We start from the raw sequence: 17,735 nt of genomic DNA on the forward strand, positions 1-17,735 counted from the left end.
ATATGACGGTGGTAGAGGCAGTCAGGGACCCATCATAAACTTCAGTGAAAATTCATGGTGGTGAGTCTTAACAAGGGAGGGCTGAAATATATGTGCCAGTACCACACAGGCTCCAAAAGACCCTCATGAAATACGAGTAGGGAAAAGATGCTTCCCGGGGATCTAATGCCACGGACAGCGCTGACGGGAAGAGGAACGGCCAACGTGTGACGCAAGAGACGTACGAAGACCGAGGCACCTGTCACCCCGGGATCGGTTCCTTCTCACAAGAGACAGAGATAAGGTGCTAGACACCAGTGGCACACACACGATGCCACCATCACGGATGCAGACACAGAAGCGAGCAAAGCCACTAGGCAAGAAGGAAAAGGAAACTTTTGTGTGTGTGCATTTGAAGCACGCAGAAGAAAGTTTATTTGAAATTGTCAGAAGACACCCCAAAAAGTAATCCCCTAAATAACTCTTAAAGGAAAGAAAAGTTGAGTGCCAGTAGCTCGTGCCTACAACCTTAGCTATTCAGGAGGCTGAGATTTGAGGATCTCAGTTCAAAGCCAACCCGGGCATGGAAGTCCCTGACACTCTTATCTCCAGTTAACCAGTAAAAAGCAAGAAGTGGAATTGTGGCTCAAATGGCAGCATGTTAGCCTTGAGTTAAAAAAGTTTAGGGCCAGCACCCAGGGCTTGAACTCAAGCCCTGGTACTGGCACAAAACAAACAAACAGGAAACAAAAATAAATAATAAAACTGACTTTTAAAGGAAAGGAAAATACCCATGCAAAGGCATATTTAGGGGTGTTTTGACCTCAGGGGGGGATTATGAGTACATTTGGAAAAATCTACATCTCTCCCACTCAGATACAAATGGAGCAAGACGCAGAGAAAAGACAGGATATGAGATGGAAACCATTCAAAAAGGTGAACGTAAAAACCTCCTAACACAGGATATCCATCCAGATACTCTGGAAATTTGCATATGTTGACTTGTATTTAAAAAGCAATTTCAAGGTCAGCTTCAGTAGAGAAACACTGAGCGAAGACGGGAAGTAACCCCATTAAAAGTCTACCAGTGTTTTGCATATTTATTTTTCCTCTTCTATAGTGAGCAATGACGACTCATAAATCAAAAAAAAATCAGGGTAAACAAATAGCATAGAGGTTATTTTATACCAAATGTATACTCCTTATTCTATCTATTTATACACACTCACATTTCTATTACTTGAATTTATAAAGTGTGTAATACATGCATGCATGCTTTAAAAAATCTGCATACATTTGCATAAGATAAAAAAATATTATTGTCCCAAGTCTCAGAAGACCATAGCCCAAGAAAATGAGGACCATCAAATGTATTTTTGTATAATAAGATGGAAGTAATTTTAGTTTTAAAAGCTTTAGGCCTGTGGTGTTTTTTTTAAATATATATGTATATATATATTTAAGTTTTCCAGTTATGTAGATTTCCATGGTCTAACTATGAATTTCCTATTTGAGTGGAGGAAGTTGGCCTGAATGACCTTGGGTCTTTCAAACAAGACAAGAAAATGATAGCAAAAGCTATATGTACAAATGTCCAAATTGGAAATTGTACCTTTATGTCAAATAGCTCCTGAGACCCACATCATCTTGATGAAGGATTAGGAAGTCAGGAAGGCGTAAAAGGGGGTTGGTGATGCCCTCTTAAGGACTTTCTCAGTAGGCTAGGGTTCCCCCAAATCTAGTATTGAGTTCATTAGTGACATGTGGGATATTACTGATATATATGTATGTACACATACATACGATCGAGTATTGTTTAGCCATAAAAGAGGGTGAAATTATGTCATTTTCAGGAAAATGGGTGAAATTGGTGATCATTATTTTAAGTGAAATAAGTCAGACTAAGAAAGACAAGTATCACATTTCCTCTCCTAGACACAATCCAGATTTAGTGGGAGAAAAAGCATGGAAGTCGAAGCGGGGTCCTGCAGGGAAAGGAAGGGGGTCAGTGGGAGGAGGAAGGTGTCTGAGAGACGGTGACAGGGAATGGCTATGACCACAGAACGTTGTATGTAGGTATGAAAATGTACTAGAGCTGGGTACTTCTGGCTCACACCTGTCATCCTAGCTACTCAGGAGGCCGTGATCTGAAGATTGCGATATGAATCCAGCCTGGGAAGAAAAATCTGTGATACGCTGCCAAAAGGCTGGAAGTGGAGCTATGGCTCAATGGTAGAGTGCTAGCCTTGAGCAAAATAGCTCAGGGATAGCACTCAGGTTCTGAGTTCAAGCCTCAGAAATGAGACTTTAAAAAAAAATCATAAAAAATCCCTCCAGTTAACATATACTAATAAAAGTAAAGAGGTGAATAAAACAATAAACAAATTTGTAACCAAACTTGGCATTCCTCCTTTTAGATGTATTTTGGAAAGGGGTTGACTAAAGAGAAGGAATTATTTGCAAAACTGCTTTAAAGTTCCTCTTGTAGCTTAAACCTTTATTTCCACTTTTCTAGGACCAAGGAGTTATTACATATTGTGCCCAACATATGTGACCATATTTCAAATACAAATGGATTACTAATGGATTAATATGCTTTTTAAAAGCATCTCTACATGATTGTAGCCTGAGAAGAACTCCTCGCTCCTCTGGGCTTCCATTTATCAAGTGACACCCCTGTCATACTTCAAGTTAAAGAGGTACAGAAACTTGGAATTCTACATGAGTCTGACAGTGATGGATGAAAGCCATACTCGAAACCTACCTCAAACAGTAGCACTTACTTTTTCTTACTTAACTCCTGGTTGATCTGCCGGAACGATTTGCTAGAAACTCTAATTGCTGGGCTGTTGTCAGGAATCTCTCCTTGCCAATGAAGTAAGGACACTGGATCTATGGTTCCCCTACGTAATTGGTCCTTGATTTCTCCTGATTGTGTCCCTAGATGGTGAGGTGCCAGACTTTGAAGTCAGGCCCCACCACGTGAACCCCATTTTAGAATCGAACCCTGAGCCAATCAGATTTGTACCTGTGTTCTAATCTTGCTTGCACAGCTGATTGTTGTAACCTTGTTCTTTGCCTTTATAAGCCCTGTGTAATCACAGCTTGGGGCTCCCTCCTAACCTCCGCTGTGTCGGTGGGTAGGACGAGGCCCGAGTTGGCAGCTCGTTAAATAAAGCCTTGCCTTGCTTTTGCATTTCGGAGTGTCTGAATCTCAGTGGTCTTCTAGGGGGTGGTCTTGTAACTTGGCACAACAATGGTTTGCTTTTTCTATTAGGTTTAAGTGTCCTCATCCGGTTTGCTTTGCGCACATATAACACTTCCGTTAGGTTTAAATCCACCAATCGTTGTGGTTTGAGCCTATGTAAGCTTTGTGCTCGCTGCTGTTCTTTGAGAGAAGAGTCCACAAGCAATTCTCTGGCTCTCCAATAAAGGCTCATAATTTGGCCTCTTAAGTGGTGGCTTCTCTGTTTCTCATGCCTGGCTCTACTATACAACAATTCCATTTGTCTGCCAGCATCCACTCAAGCATTCTTGACTTCCTCAGAATGGTTAAGCCTACTGAGCAATGAGTTCTTGGTGAAAAGGAATCTTATCCATCTCCGGCAGATCATATCAAGCTTTGGTTGGTCTAGGGGTGTCTTCGAAAGCTTCAGTCATTCAAGGTTAGCCCTAGGAAACCTTCCTTGACGTTCTAGTTCTAGATGACTAAACGCAGCTACCCTGGGAGATGTCAGAACCCAGGTGAAAGGTACGAAGGCACACGCGATGAAGTATCAAAAGTCAGGAATTGCAACCAGGTGCTGGAGGCTCACACCTATAATCCTAACTGCTCAGGAAGCTGAGATCTAAGGAGCCTGGTTAAACATCAGCTTGGGCAGAGAAATCTGAGACCATTATCTCCAAAAAACCATCCAAAAAGCCAGAAGTGAAGGTGTGGCTCAAGTGGTAGAGGAAGGCACACAGGGAAAGTCAGTGATTGAACTCCTCACCTTCCCTTGCCCTAGCTTTGAATCTGTCTGACACCTAAATCTGTCCCTGAGCCAGTAACCCTGGTTCCTGGGCCAAAATCCATCACGACCGAGTTCCTCACCATCAATATCCAATCAGTTGTCCTCTCAATTCATCTCTGGGAGCCATGCTTAGTCCATTCCTCCCCGAAACTCAGTGGGTCTAGAACTTCATCATTCCTCACTTAAAACAGCACCATGGCCTCCCATCTTGTCCCTTTGCCTCTATCTTCTCCTTCCATGGAGTCTGTCCAACATACACTTTAAAAGTCACCTAGATACAGCCCTCTTATTAAATCTTCTGTGTCTCCATGGCCATGTAAATCAAGTGGACTCTCTGGGTGGCCGTCCCTGAGGTCGTAACAGATGACCCTGTATTTGCAAGACCTGCATAGCAGTGATGGGGTAAGAGAAAGGAGGTCAGCACAAAAACGGACGCCCGTCGTCATTACTCAAAGAATGTCCTCTGGGGGAAAGTGCTTGAGGGAGGAAGCGACGCTGAGAGGACCTTGTAGAAAGCCTGAGCGGCACCTAAGTGAGTCTGTTTCCCACTGTGCTCCTGGCCCAGGGCAGAAGGGGGTGCGCTGCCTAGGCCCTGTGGTGCTCCCAGAGGGGCGGAGGCAGAGGTCTCCATGGGGGTGTGGCTAGGGGGCTCATGTCCGTCCTCCACACGGGTGTCCTCCAACACCTCTTTGCATCCCACCTTGTCTGTGTGGGCTCTGGGAGGGGCTTGGGGTCAGTCTGAGTCACTCCTATTCCAGGACAGTCCTGCCTCGCCGCCTGCCCTTTCCAGGCTGTGAGGCATGAGATGGGCGGGCTCTTTATGTACGGAGCATGTCTGTTTGAATTCCACCGGGTCCTCCGGCGGGGTGACTTCACCCTGGAGGCCGCAGCCTCCGGCTTCTCTTTCAGGGAGGTCAGCGGCTCCAGCCCTCGGTGGAGAACGGTGCCAGGAACGTTTCGAGGACAGCATTTTCTTTGGCAGGTGCGTCCACTGGCAGGGCCCACTTCAAGCTCTGGGCGAGCAGAAGAACGGCATCTGGGATCTATCTGTGGTTGCTGGTCTGCACATTTTGAAGGGGTGAGGGAACGAAGAATGATCTTACACAGCATGTTCCTCTCCAGACGCAGGCTGGGTTGGTAGAGAGGGGAAGAAATGCCAGGGTGGTCAAACAACCCACAGGGCACCTGGGCTGGTCTCAAGGGTGGCAGCAGGTCACCGTGTGGTCAGCTAAGAAACAGCTGTTGGACACACCCCAGATTCCTCAGCCCCTCTGAAGGGGTTCCCGGCTGTACATTGAGAGTGGCTCGGAGGAAGGACCCACCCCATGTCTGCCTGGCTCAGGCCCAAGCCCCTGGGACCTACCAGCAACTTAAGTGTCTGTTGCCACCCTGCAATTACCTTCAAACTTGTGTGTGAGTGTGTGCTCTTTGGCGAACCCTTCTCTGGCGCTCTGTCCAGCCAGGCAAAAATCAAACCCTTGTCTTCTGTCTTCTAGCCAGATGCAGAGGTGACCCCGCCACTGCAGATTCCATATTGCGTTCTGCGCAACCTCTTTCCGACCGGCTCCTTCTATTCGGCTGTAGATTTCTCCAGGTCAAGAAATGGTGAGATAATTGCCTTTGTCTCTCATCTCTGTCCTTCAAGCAGATGCCCAGTAATACTTTCTGAGCCGAATGTTCCCGGCTCAGCAATGCGTTCTGATTATATATGGCTGGGTTTTTATTTCTGGTTCTAATCTTTATGTGCTGGGGACTTCTAACTTTCCTTCTGTCCTTCCTCCTTCCCTTTCATTTCACCAGTGTGGTAGATGTCCAACCACCTCGAAGTGCAGGGGAGACCGTACCAGAGAGGACTAGGGTCCAGGACGGGGGATTCTTTGCCTTGTTCCCAGGGCACACTGCCATGGGGCTTCCAAAGCTTTCATCGTACAGAATCGCTGAGAACCGGCCACCTCTCTGCTATTCCTGAGGGTGTAGCCTGTCTCCTACACAGCTTCTGATTTTCCTTCAGAGGTTGGCAGCTCCAGTTAACTAAGTCTTTTTTTTTTTTTTGGTCTGTTGTGGAGCTTAAACTCTGGGCCTGGGCACTGTCCCTGAGCTCTTCAGCTCAAGGCTATCACTCTACCACTTGAGCCACAGCTCCACTTCTGGGTTTCTGATGGTTAATTGGATATAAGAGTCTCAAGGACTTTCCTGCCGAGGGCTGACTTTGAACCTCAGTCATGAGATCTCAGCCTCCTGAGCAGCTAGGATTATAGGTGTGAGCCACCCAATGAAGTCTTTTAATTCCAACCTACCACCTGGGGTACTTAGGCAATATGTTCCACATGCATTTGCTCAAGTGATATCCACATGGGCCTTAGGAAGTAGCAGCTATGATCCCAGCTTCACAAAGGAGGTGTTAGTTGAGGCTGTCCGTGGCCTGAGCAGATTCCCGCTGTACCCACCGAGGATGGCTTCTGGATAGGACTGACCCCAGACCAGAGCTGAAGGCCAAGTTCTCCCTACACTTAACTGTCATTCATCTGGTCTTTGCCTTCTCCAGGCCCAGCAGGGCCATAGGCGTGGAAGAACCAATGATGGCACCAGGACTTCTACAGCTTTCCAGTGGGTCCTCCTGCTTCACTTGATTTCCTCATTTTCTTTTCCATGTTGCTATTTGTCTTTGATAAATCTATTTGAAAGGATGGAGGGTGATTAACGGGGAAATCAAATAATAATTCATTCAACACAAGGGGTCCTATTTAAAATAAACAAACACTAGCCCCAAGGCTCAGGGCATGGTATGATTTTGGAAACTCAAGTTCCCATCTCCATGTATTTACCTGCCAGACTGGGTGGCCACGCCCTAGACAGGAGGATTGGGGGTGGGGCAGGAAGAAGAATGTGGATAAGACCAGGAAGCAGTTACCTCCAAGGTCATGTCCCAGGAGTCCATGGGGCCTACGCTTCTCTCCTATTGGCTAGAATTCAGACATATGCTCACAGAGAGACACAATGGGAACTAGGGCGGGAAATATTTAGTCTGAACCATCATGTACCACTTGGAAAGGTTCTGTCACTAAGAAACAAGAATGGACAAGTATTTGGGAACAAGTACCCATCTGGTCTCGCCGGTGGCATTTTGGGAACTCCCACCTTCCTCAGTTTACCACAGTGCCTGAGATCAAGGCCTGGTCATCTCTGAAGATGCCTTGGAACGTTAGTCCTACCATATGCTTTTTGTAGCACTTAGCTGTTAGCTATGTGGCGCACCGTTGTTGGTTTGTTGTTGCTTTATTTGAGTTTCTATCTGTTTTTCCGGTGGCGGTACTGGACTGTGAGCGCGGGGCTTTGAATTTGTGAGGCGGGCACTTCCCACGCTTGCAGCTGGGTTCCTCCCGGCGGCTGTGCCAGGGGCCGATGTGCCGGCAGGCAGTCCACACTAACCTTCTGGCTCCCTGCTCTAGGTTACTGCCCCGCCCTTGGAAACTGAAATGGCGCCTGACACTTATCCCAACCCCCACCCCCTCCTCCACCAGGCTCCATAAATATTTTTGGAAGATAATGACTCCAAGGTACGGTTGTCTGGGGTCCCAAATCAAGCTGTGATATGCTGCCAGGAATTTCCCCCTCTCTCCTTAGCATTGGAAATAGATTTTTAAGCAGTGTTATATACCAGTTCCTCTTCAAAAAACCCTCCTTTCCTTTTCTTAAGTAATGTCTTTATAAATCACCGTTATAAAAATAAGGCAAGCAGAAGGGAAAATATGCAGTACCTAGAAACTGAAAATTCAAGTATTTGCTTTTTATGGGACACTTGAGGCTCTTAAAAAGAGAACTGCTAGAAAACTTAAATACAAAAAAAAATCACTGTATGATAACATAAAAGCCCAACAGAACTGAATAGTTTATGAAAATAATTTGAATATTTACACTTTCAATTTATGATATGAAAATCACCCCAAACCACGTTTTTATTCTTAGATGGATTTTTTTTGAGAGAGTGTTAAATATATTTTGATTATTTTGACAGGATGTCTACTTGGATATTCTGTGTGATGATTTGAAAGCCAAAAGGAAATTCTTTTAAAAATCTAATGTAAGTCTATGAGAATGTATACCATATCTTCCCAAGAATGTGCATATATATGCATATATCCATATGAAGTTTAACAAACGTTTCAGCTTAACAGGGTACTTTGGTCTGTTGTTTTGTTAGGGCAAAACAATTGTAAATTTATCTCAAAGGAAGCCTTAGGCTGAAACACATCGTAATTCTCTTGACAGGGAAACTTGAGTTCAAGTTCATATCTTTTTATTTTCTAAGACTGAGGCTTGCATGATCACTAAATGGTGTTTTATTCACAACATTACCAAAACATGGCAATGCGGATCCATAAAAGTGTTAATGTAAGAACCAAATATACCAAGTGCTCTTATTTTGTCTTTCCTTTTTTTTTTTCCAGGAAGTCAAAGGAACTATTTCTCAGAATTTCTTTCATGTCACCTATTTAGCAAATGTATTGACAAGTATCTTAACAGGCCCCCAAAGCATCAAATACCTGGGCCAAAGGAAAAAAAAAATCAGTATTCAGTTCAAAAGGGGGAAAGAAATTCACCAGGAAAAGAGGTAAGGAAAGTATAAGTCCAAATACTTTATTATTAAGTTCATGGTTTAATAAAACTCAAACATGGGGAATATATTATATAAATACCCATGGACAAAGAGCCTTTGAAGTCCAGGCAAGCAGTTTCCAAGATCTGGAATGGTGATTGTTTTTGTTTATGCATTCTAGCAGGACCTCCTAACACACACACACACACACACACACACACACACACACACACACACACACACGGGGGGGGGGAATACTGAGTCTGTTTATTTAGTTTTAAGCCCAACTCTCAGCAAACTTAAGCAAAAGGGATTGCTGAGAATTCGAAAGTGTCTAGTCCAAAGAATAACTCCTTGGACTTCAGAGTCAGAAACAAAAATAAACATAGTAAGAGAAATCCCTACTTAATCTCCCTTTCAAAGAAAGACCCTTATTCAGAGACACAGGCAAATTGCCCCACGCCAAGGCACAGAAACAAAAGGAAAAGTCTGGAACAAAAGATACAAAGCTGGACACCAAGTAAGCTCAATAAATAAGTGCCTGATTAAGTCTGATAATTATGCCCCAATTACCTTCCTTCTCTTCAACTTGGATTTAAAGGAAAACACAAAATTGCAAACAGTAGGTCAAACAATGCGAGTTGGTGCCAGTATTTATGCAAATTCTGAGCTCAAATAACTAGGGTCCCATCATCAAGTATTTATTGAGCACCTACCATGCTAAATCTATTGAGAGCTAGAGATACACTCAGACCTGTGTCCACACAAGCAACTCCAACACTATGATAAACTGGTATATATATGATGTACTTAAAGTTTTAAAGATTGATAGCTACACAATTAGGCAGGATGGAGAAATGCAAAAGGAAGAGATAACAAGGTTTTTGAGGGAAAAAATCATTGTGATTTTTTTTCAATTTTCCAACTTGAAGGAGATGATTCTGTGGTCTACCAATGACCTTGAGAGTCCTAAAATCCTTTTTTTTTATTACTGTATCCTCTCAGTAAAGAATAATGCTAGGATTCATTCGAGCCCAAAGGTGGGTCAATGAATAATTCCTAAAACAATAGATCTTTAACTTATCTACCCAGATAAACCTATTCACCAAGCTCCAGAGGTCAAATGTAATACAGTAAAACTTCCCAAACCCTCGAAGACTCAGTCCCAACACTAATGCCCCTAACACTTCAATAAAAACTTGCGTCCAAGTAGAAGTCATTGTCATTCTTTCCCTAAAGATAACTATTTTCCATGTATTGAGAGTATATTCTCTTTCCCAATAACTTTCATCCATTTGGGATCTTGCTTGAATCCTTCTCTATGGAGGTAGATACATGAAGCTTCTGCAACACAAAGGTATCTCAGTACAAACAAGTCAGGGCCACCTGAGGGTAAACTCACCCAAATCATAACCCATTACTCAAAACACACAGAAACCAATGAATAAATGGTAGGCGAGTAATTGGAGATGAAATTAATACTTTCTTAGCACTCAGGAGCATTGTTATTTTTATATTTATATTTTATAATATATTATTCTATAATATAATATATTATACACACACATATATTAACCAATATTTGCTTTCTGTAAACCATGGGCCCAGAGGTGAGGTGAGTTCTAGTCATTCACAGCACACTCAAGGTCAACAACCAGTTAGAAGGTTGTAGAGAATCTTAAGTGAGGCTGTTTTGATTCCAAAGCTTGGAGGCTTTCCATCATGCCATTAATCTGGTTTTCCAATAACTATTTCTTGATGGACAGTTTCATTTTTGACAATGACCTTACAACACCAGCTCTATGTTTCAAGCAAACTTTTAAAAGCAACCCTCCTAAAGCAAACCTAAATACAACTGCTAATTCCTTCAAGTATTCTAAACTTTACATAAACTCATCTAAAAAATACACACACACACCAAAAACAAACCTCTTTTCTAGGATGCCTTTGAATTCAGACTTAAAGTCTGAGCTTCAAAGACCTTGCGTTAGGCCTTCTCTTTCTCCTCACACACCCTTCCCTATGTGTTATATAGTAATATATGAAAACCTGCGATTCTTCCTCAGACATTTCTAAAATAGATATAAACTAATTACTGTGGGAGAGTTCAATAGTATTTAATCCACAGAAGAGAAAAATGCCCTTCCCTTGGGAGAGTTCCTGGAGAAAGAAACATGTTATGATTCGCAAGTTTCCATGTATGGTGCTTGTAGCATTTTCAAAGCTATTGCTACAAAACCAATTTCCAAAGCTGATACTCTGCTTTCCACTCCAAGTAAAATGAAGACAAAATAATATAAACAGATATTAGGAAAGGAAGATTCAAAAACTAGCAGAGTAGATCCAGAACTTGCATGCCAGAAAATAACTGCTCTATATGTGCAATCGTACAGAACGGAGGGAAGATGGTGATGATGGTGATGATGGTGGTGATGGTGATGTTTTGCTGGAGTGAGGCCAGGGTGGGTAGGGCCCATCAAGTAGAAAAAAAAATTATGGCTCCTGGATGGGAAATAATATTCTCTACAGCTTTTCAGTTTCTAGCCAAATCAAACCTTAGCTGCTCTTGAACTAATAACCAGCCCTTACTGGAAGCAGGCCTTGTAGGTTAGCAGTGCGTGGTGTGTTGGGACATTTGAGCTCCTCTCCTACTGACTGCTTACTAGCTGAATGGTACTAGCTGAATGGTGAGCCTCAGCTGAGAGGGGGAGGTTGGAATCCACTTCCCAAATAAAACCATCCTCTCACCGAAAGAAAGACAGAATCTACGCCTGATTTTTGGGGGTGGGGTTGAGGTAGGAATCTCTGCCGGGGCCCCGGATCATCCTGGATCGATTGCCTTAATGTGCTTTAACATGGTGACTAGCCATAACATAGATGGGGAAGGCGGGGACAGATCGTCCCAGAACTGACAGTACTGGGGCTCAGGATGGGACTTGGGGTCCTATGGTCCCAGATATTGTGGAGGCTGAGATCAATCAGTTGATCCATTGTGCCTATGAGATGAGACCCTAGCAAAGTCTGAACCTCTAGGCTTGGCCAGGGTGGGGGGTGGGGGGTGTCCCTTGGCTGGTGGGACTCTGTCAATTCTGTCTCATAGCGACACCCGGAATATGGTCCAACTCCCAAGCAGGAGCTAAGGGAAATCTTGTGTCGAGCACTTTTCCTGGATTATGCCTCCCTGAGCTCTTTCTCTAGCTGATTTTTAACCCGTGTCTCTTTCCCTGCAATAAATTATGACTCACAATATGATATAGGTCAGTGAATGTTAAGAGTCTTTCGAGAAAAGGAGCAAACCCTTGGGTAGTTTGAGGAACCCTTCCCCACAAATTTGCCACTGGTGTCAGACGTGAGGACAGATGCGGGCTGTGACTCATGCGATCGTCTCCTCTCTCTTCCCAGAAACCTACAGGCCGCCCAAACGTGCACGGCGTCCTGTAACAGTATTAGGAAAGAGCTGTCCGGAAGCCCTTTCTTCCCTCTCCCCTCTGACCTGCAAGAACCTCTCTGAGCTCCCTTTCTCCCTCAGTGAAATGAAGACTTAAGTCATTTGGTCTAAGTGACAAAGTTATTAGGAGACTCGATTAAGATAAGGACCATGAAAGCTCTTGGAGAATGGTCAACTTCTTTTCCAATTATAAGAGGCATCTCCAATTATAAGAGGCATCGTGACTATTACCCTGAAGTTTAAATGCTTTTGAAATATATTTACACCTCCCATGTTCTTATATTTCTCCTGAACGGGGGAAAACTCAACTCGACTCCATGAGCAGGTGTTAGAATTATGTCAGCCTAAGACTTTCATTAGCAAATGATTTTAGTCAGGGGAAAAAAAAGTAATGGCAAAACAAACACTGCCTTCTGACGTGGTTATATCTACTCTGGCACAAGTGCAGTTTCCAGGCTAATGTCTTTTCAAACAGCTCTGTTTGCCTGCAGACTTGAATACCCTCATTATAGGGTTTGAAAAAAAAAAAGTTCCCTTATGTTTTTTTAAAGAGCGCCATTCTTCAAAAAGATGTCAAGAATCTCATTTTTTCCCCCTTGCTACAAGGTGTAATGTAGAGATAAGCACAAAATCTGGTTGGAAATGTGACCTATATTGGACTGGCAATGCTTAATATCAAGCAAACAGCTAGTTTGGGAGCAGGTTTTTGTCCTACCTTGCAGCTGATATTTGTAAGGGGGGGAAAAAAACCTACATATTATTCATGGCCAGGGAGAGCAGTTGGAAAGTCAATTACAGTGTTAAAAAAATTGGAATCATTTGCTTGTTGAGTTCATCAGAGTTTTTGAACAAGTCCCTGGCCTTCCTCCCAACAGCCAAAGCCAGGTCTTTTGGAAAACATTTTATTTTTATGCTCAGTGTAATAAGAAGAGAAAAGTCGTGGATTCTTTTTTTTTTTTTTTTTTTGCAGATGAAATGGTGCTGATAATGAAAAGTAGGTCATACTTTCTCTGTCTCCATCTCTCTTTACTTTCTCTCTAAGACAAAAGGAAAGAGTTTCCAAGACATGAATCAAGGAGGTCAGCGTGCCTGACCTGGATGCCCTTTGACCTCCAAGGGAAAATTAAGAACATTTCCAGTCTGGGCTGACATTTAACAAGGTCAGGGGGCACAGAACATGGAAGAGCTTCTGGAGGTTTACATGTCTAAAGGGAAGGCTGAAGTAGTAGGATGGGCACAGCAGAGAATCTTCTAGAATGTGTGCATCGATGAGAAGCTGAGGATCAAGAACTGTGGACAGCTATGACCTTAGGGTGTGGGCTAGCAAGGCAGGAAGGAGGCACAGGGAGGCGAGCTCCAGAGCAGCCCCCACGGGAGGAGACATTTCTGGGCATCACTAGTTACTCCTCCACTCTGTGACAGGATGAAGGCAGCCCTGCCCCAAAGGGCCCCATGGCTGAAAGGAAGGGTGTGATGCACCTCTCCCTCCCACAGTCCTAAAGGACAGCATGCTGGTGACCTGGATTCTGGGAACAAAAAGTGAGGAGCAGCGGAACCAGCTTGTGAGGGGCCTATCTGTGCCTTAGGGCTCACTCTGGTTTTGCAAGCCCCAGAGAATGGGGCTAGGGGCTGTTGGTTCGGTAGCCTAGCTTGTCTAGCCTGACTGTTATGGCATTGCTTAGTTCTTCCTCTCCAAAAGCAAGAGAAAGATGAATGTGTAAGTTCATGTGCTGGGCAGTCTACTGCTAGACTGCTTTTTGAGCTCAGAAATGGGCGTTTATAACATCCCAAATCAACCGTGTCTCCAGGATGCCTACAGAAGAAAATAAACCTGCTTGTATTAATGGAAGCAATTAGAGGACAGGAAAGGTTTCGCAGGAATGATCTCCCCACTGATGATCATGTGTTATCCAGAACAGCAAAATGCACAAGGGCGGAACTTCAACAGATGAACACAGTGATAGAGTCCTAGCTGGAAGGGCTGTTAGGATGCAGGGCCTGACTGGGGGAAGGAGGTCCTGGGGGCGTGGCTTTGAAGTGGTTATCTGGTCTCCAGACCCTTTCCCCCTCCACCTCCCCTCAGCTTCCTGGTGGGGAAGGAGGTCTTTGTTCCACTACGACCTCCTGCAGGTGCCATGATCAGGCCAGCAATGCAGTACTCCAGCCAGGCACTCAACTTTGTCAAGCCACGAGCCCTTAACAAGCCTTTCTTCCCTTAGGTGATTTATCTCGGGCATTTTGTCACAGTGCCGGGAAGCTGACGAACAAATCAGTTCGCCCATTCCATCCCAGGAACAGACATACTGATCTACTTTTGTTGAACTAAGGTGTGCAGATGTGGTTTTGTGCTGCTTAACACGAAGCGGTGCCAGCGCCGAGGCCATGAAGCCCAGGGAGGGAGATCAGGACTCGATCCTTCAGCCACCTGACTCCCTCACCACTTAGGTACTTTCTGCTCAGTCAAGCTAGCTCGGAAGACGTTTCCTTCCCTGTGCAGTCAAAATGGAAGACCTGACACAGTCAAAGCCCAACAGCGGGAAATGGGAAGACGTTTTCTGGAACTAGGCTGTTCAACTTGGCTAAACAGTCCCAGGATTTAGAGCTCATTGCAGCCATGACTTCTTTGTTTCTTCTCAAATATGAGAATAATTGTGGCCGGACATGCTTTTCTACTGACACACATAGAGTCCATTTATCCCTTCAGGTCTGGGACAATTGCAATTTATTCCTGTTGTCCTGGCATAAAATACTGTTACTTTTCACTCCTAAAATAATCAAGGACAGATGAGATAGTAAATTATAAGGTCACCCTCCTGAAAGAGCTCCTTGGCAAAGTTCTTTATTGTTTTTTCTTCCCCCTTAGAAGAACGCCCCCCCAAAATTCTTTTTAGTGATAATCGTGGCTATTTATACTCCAAAAATAATCTCCTCTCGCCAGTATTCCCATGTTTGACTTTGGGAGGATTAATCATTTTGCTTTCAACTGTCGAACTAGATTCTTGAAAGCAGGATATTATTGTTTTATCTAAAGGAAACCCTTCCGAATAGAGGCCTCCATCCATCATGGCTCCTGGAGTAGAAAGAAGTGATTAAAACTTCCTGGCCTGCAAACTTGTTTGTTAGTGAGTCCCTTCCTCTCCACCATCCGCGTGAGGCCTTCCGCGCGCCGCATGCTGAGGGTCGGATGGGAGGCATTGTTTCATCAAGATGGATCGGTTATCTGGACCGGAGGACACAGGGCCGGGCAGGAGACCGCCTCTGTAAACACGGTGATAACATCGCCTCTGCCTCCACACACTCTGCAAAGACAATGGTCCCCTGATTCCCTGTTCCTAATTAGAGCTCAGAACAATAGGTGGAAAATATGAGGCCTTGCTATCATTATCTATTGGCCTTCGTTTCAGTGCATTGACTGAGCTTCGGGGGTTTTATGTGTATAAAGCAATTGCAAATTAAAATCCAAACTCCTTCCATTTTTCGTTCTTGAGTGTTCATCTCATTACAATGCTCTGGTGACAGAGATTAAAAATCAGAATTGAAGATGTAGAGTCATAAACACTTGTGAACAGTACCAGATTCCCACTCAGGATCATTCCAATAGGAAAAGACAAAGTAAGCAATGAAAGGAGGAGAGCTAGTGAAGGTTTAGAAGATTTTAAAGAACAGCTCTGGCCAAAGAGAACCATCCCGGGCTGGGAGTGCCGCTCAGTGGTTAGAGCACTTGCAGGAAAGAAGTAGAGAGAGAAGGAGAGAGAGAGAGAAAGCAAGGAAGGAAGGGGGGCAGGAAAAGAGGGAGGGAGGGAGGATGAGAGAATGGAAAGGAAAGAAGGGAGGGAGGGAAGAAAGGAGGAAGGGAGGAAGGAAGAGAAAGGAAAGAAAGATAAAAAAGGAAGGCGAGGAAGAGCTGTGGACTGGCGTCTTTCTAAATGCCGAATGAACAGTTTGACTTCTAAATCACAGGATGATAACACTGTATTTTCTTAAAACTTACTATTAATAGAAACCAGGAACATTTCAGGTACACTTAAAAACAAATCTTTTGGAATCAAAAAATGCCTGTCACTGGGATGGCGTACCGTAGGTTCCTCTGCAGGGAGCCCTGGCCTGCGGGTTCTGAGCGGGGCTCCCGGCTCCCCTAGCTGGGGACAGAGCCCTCCCCAGCCTCAATGCACAGTAGGTCAATGTCCATCTACGATGGCCCCGTAGGGGGACACGTAAGCTCTGTGTACATGGGGAATTTCCCCTCTTGAATGGCTGGGCCACAGCGTTTAGCTCTTGGGTGATTCCACCAGGCATGGCGGGCACCCACCCGGGTGACTCGATTTCGTGTCCTGACACGCACGTGGCAGCCCTTCTCCATCGGCGCCACCGCTGCCATCGCAGCTGCCTGGAGCACCCCGGGGTGCAGGACACTGGAAAGCAATGTGTTTTTTTTTTTATTGATCACTTAAATCCAGGCTACCAGTCCCTCTCTCACGATCCTGGTGACATGGCATTCATCTCTCCCAACCCAGGGCCTGTCTCCCAACTTCTTGAGCAGAAACTGTGCTGGCATAACCCACACTCTCACCGTGTACTGCACCACCCCTGGAAAGGCGTGATCTTCCCACCGCTGACACAGCCAGGGCTGCAGGAAGGCTGGGCTATCCTGGTTTCTCTCTTGGGCCTAGTGGCCAGCACAGTTCCTGGCGGGCCTTCAGTGCTCTATACATTTCTGTTAAACAAGGCACCGACCGATCCCTAGTCACTTGCCCATGCAAGAAATCCCCTTCCCGGAAAAGAAAGAGAATGACACGACACTGGAGCCGTCTGCAAAGTAGAACCTACAAGGCCTTCATTCATGTATTCGGTCGCCATTCATTCACCAGCAAATGTTTAGGAAGTTGCTTTCTGCCAGGCACTGTTCCAATTGCTGAGGACTTGAGTAGGTAAGACGCGTGCCTCCCTTGCACGCCTCTTCTTACAGCCCATGGGAAGCCAAAACAAGAAGGAAGCAATAAGCCAACTGGTAGGTGGAAAGTCAGTATCAAGTAATCAGAAGTGCTAGACAGAGGAATAAAACAGCTGTGGGGTAGACAAACCTCACTGGTTACTCTGACAGGATACCTGCTGCATTGAGATGAGGTCTTGTCCCCTCCCTCTCTCCCTCCCTTTCTTCTCTCCCTCCCTTCTTCCTTCCCTCTCCCCTTCCCTCCCTCCCTTACTCCCTCCCTCCCTCCTTCCCTCCTTCTCTCCCTCCTTCCCTCCCTGCCTCTCTTCCTTCCTTTCTCCTCCTCCTTCTCTCTCTCTTTTCTCTCTCTCTCTCTCTCTCTCTCTCTCTCGCCTACTGAGGCGTGACCTCAGAGTCTCTCACTCCTGCTTTGCTTTATCCCCTCAAAGCTGGTACCCTGTCACTCGAGCCACGCCTTCACTTCTGTCCTTTCGCTGGTTAACTGGTACTCCAAGTCTCCTGGACTCAACTGCCTAGGGCTTGCTTCCAACCATGATCCTCAGATCTCAGCTTCCCGAGTAGCTAGTAGTATAAGTGTGAACCACCAGTGACCAGTTTCTTCTTATTGGGATAGTGTCTTACTCTGTAATCCAAGCTTGACTGGAACTCAAGATCCTCCTGACTCAGCATCTATAAACCCCTATTCAGGAGTAAGCCTCTAGCTCACATAATTTCTGCGTCTGTGCCATCTTTCTGATCCATGGTGGC

General features: G+C 45.0%; 1 protein-coding gene across 5 annotated transcripts in view; it reads right to left on the reverse strand.

Annotated features, from left to right (window-relative positions):
• Wwox (WW domain containing oxidoreductase) overlaps positions 1-17,735 on the reverse strand; it is a 758,639-nt gene that overhangs the window by 253,081 nt on the left and 487,823 nt on the right. The gene's annotated exons all lie outside the window — the stretch shown is intronic.

This window comes from Perognathus longimembris, chromosome 10, assembly GCF_023159225.1.
Source record: "Perognathus longimembris pacificus isolate PPM17 chromosome 10, ASM2315922v1, whole genome shotgun sequence".
Lineage (NCBI taxonomy): Eukaryota > Metazoa > Chordata > Mammalia > Rodentia > Heteromyidae > Perognathus > Perognathus longimembris.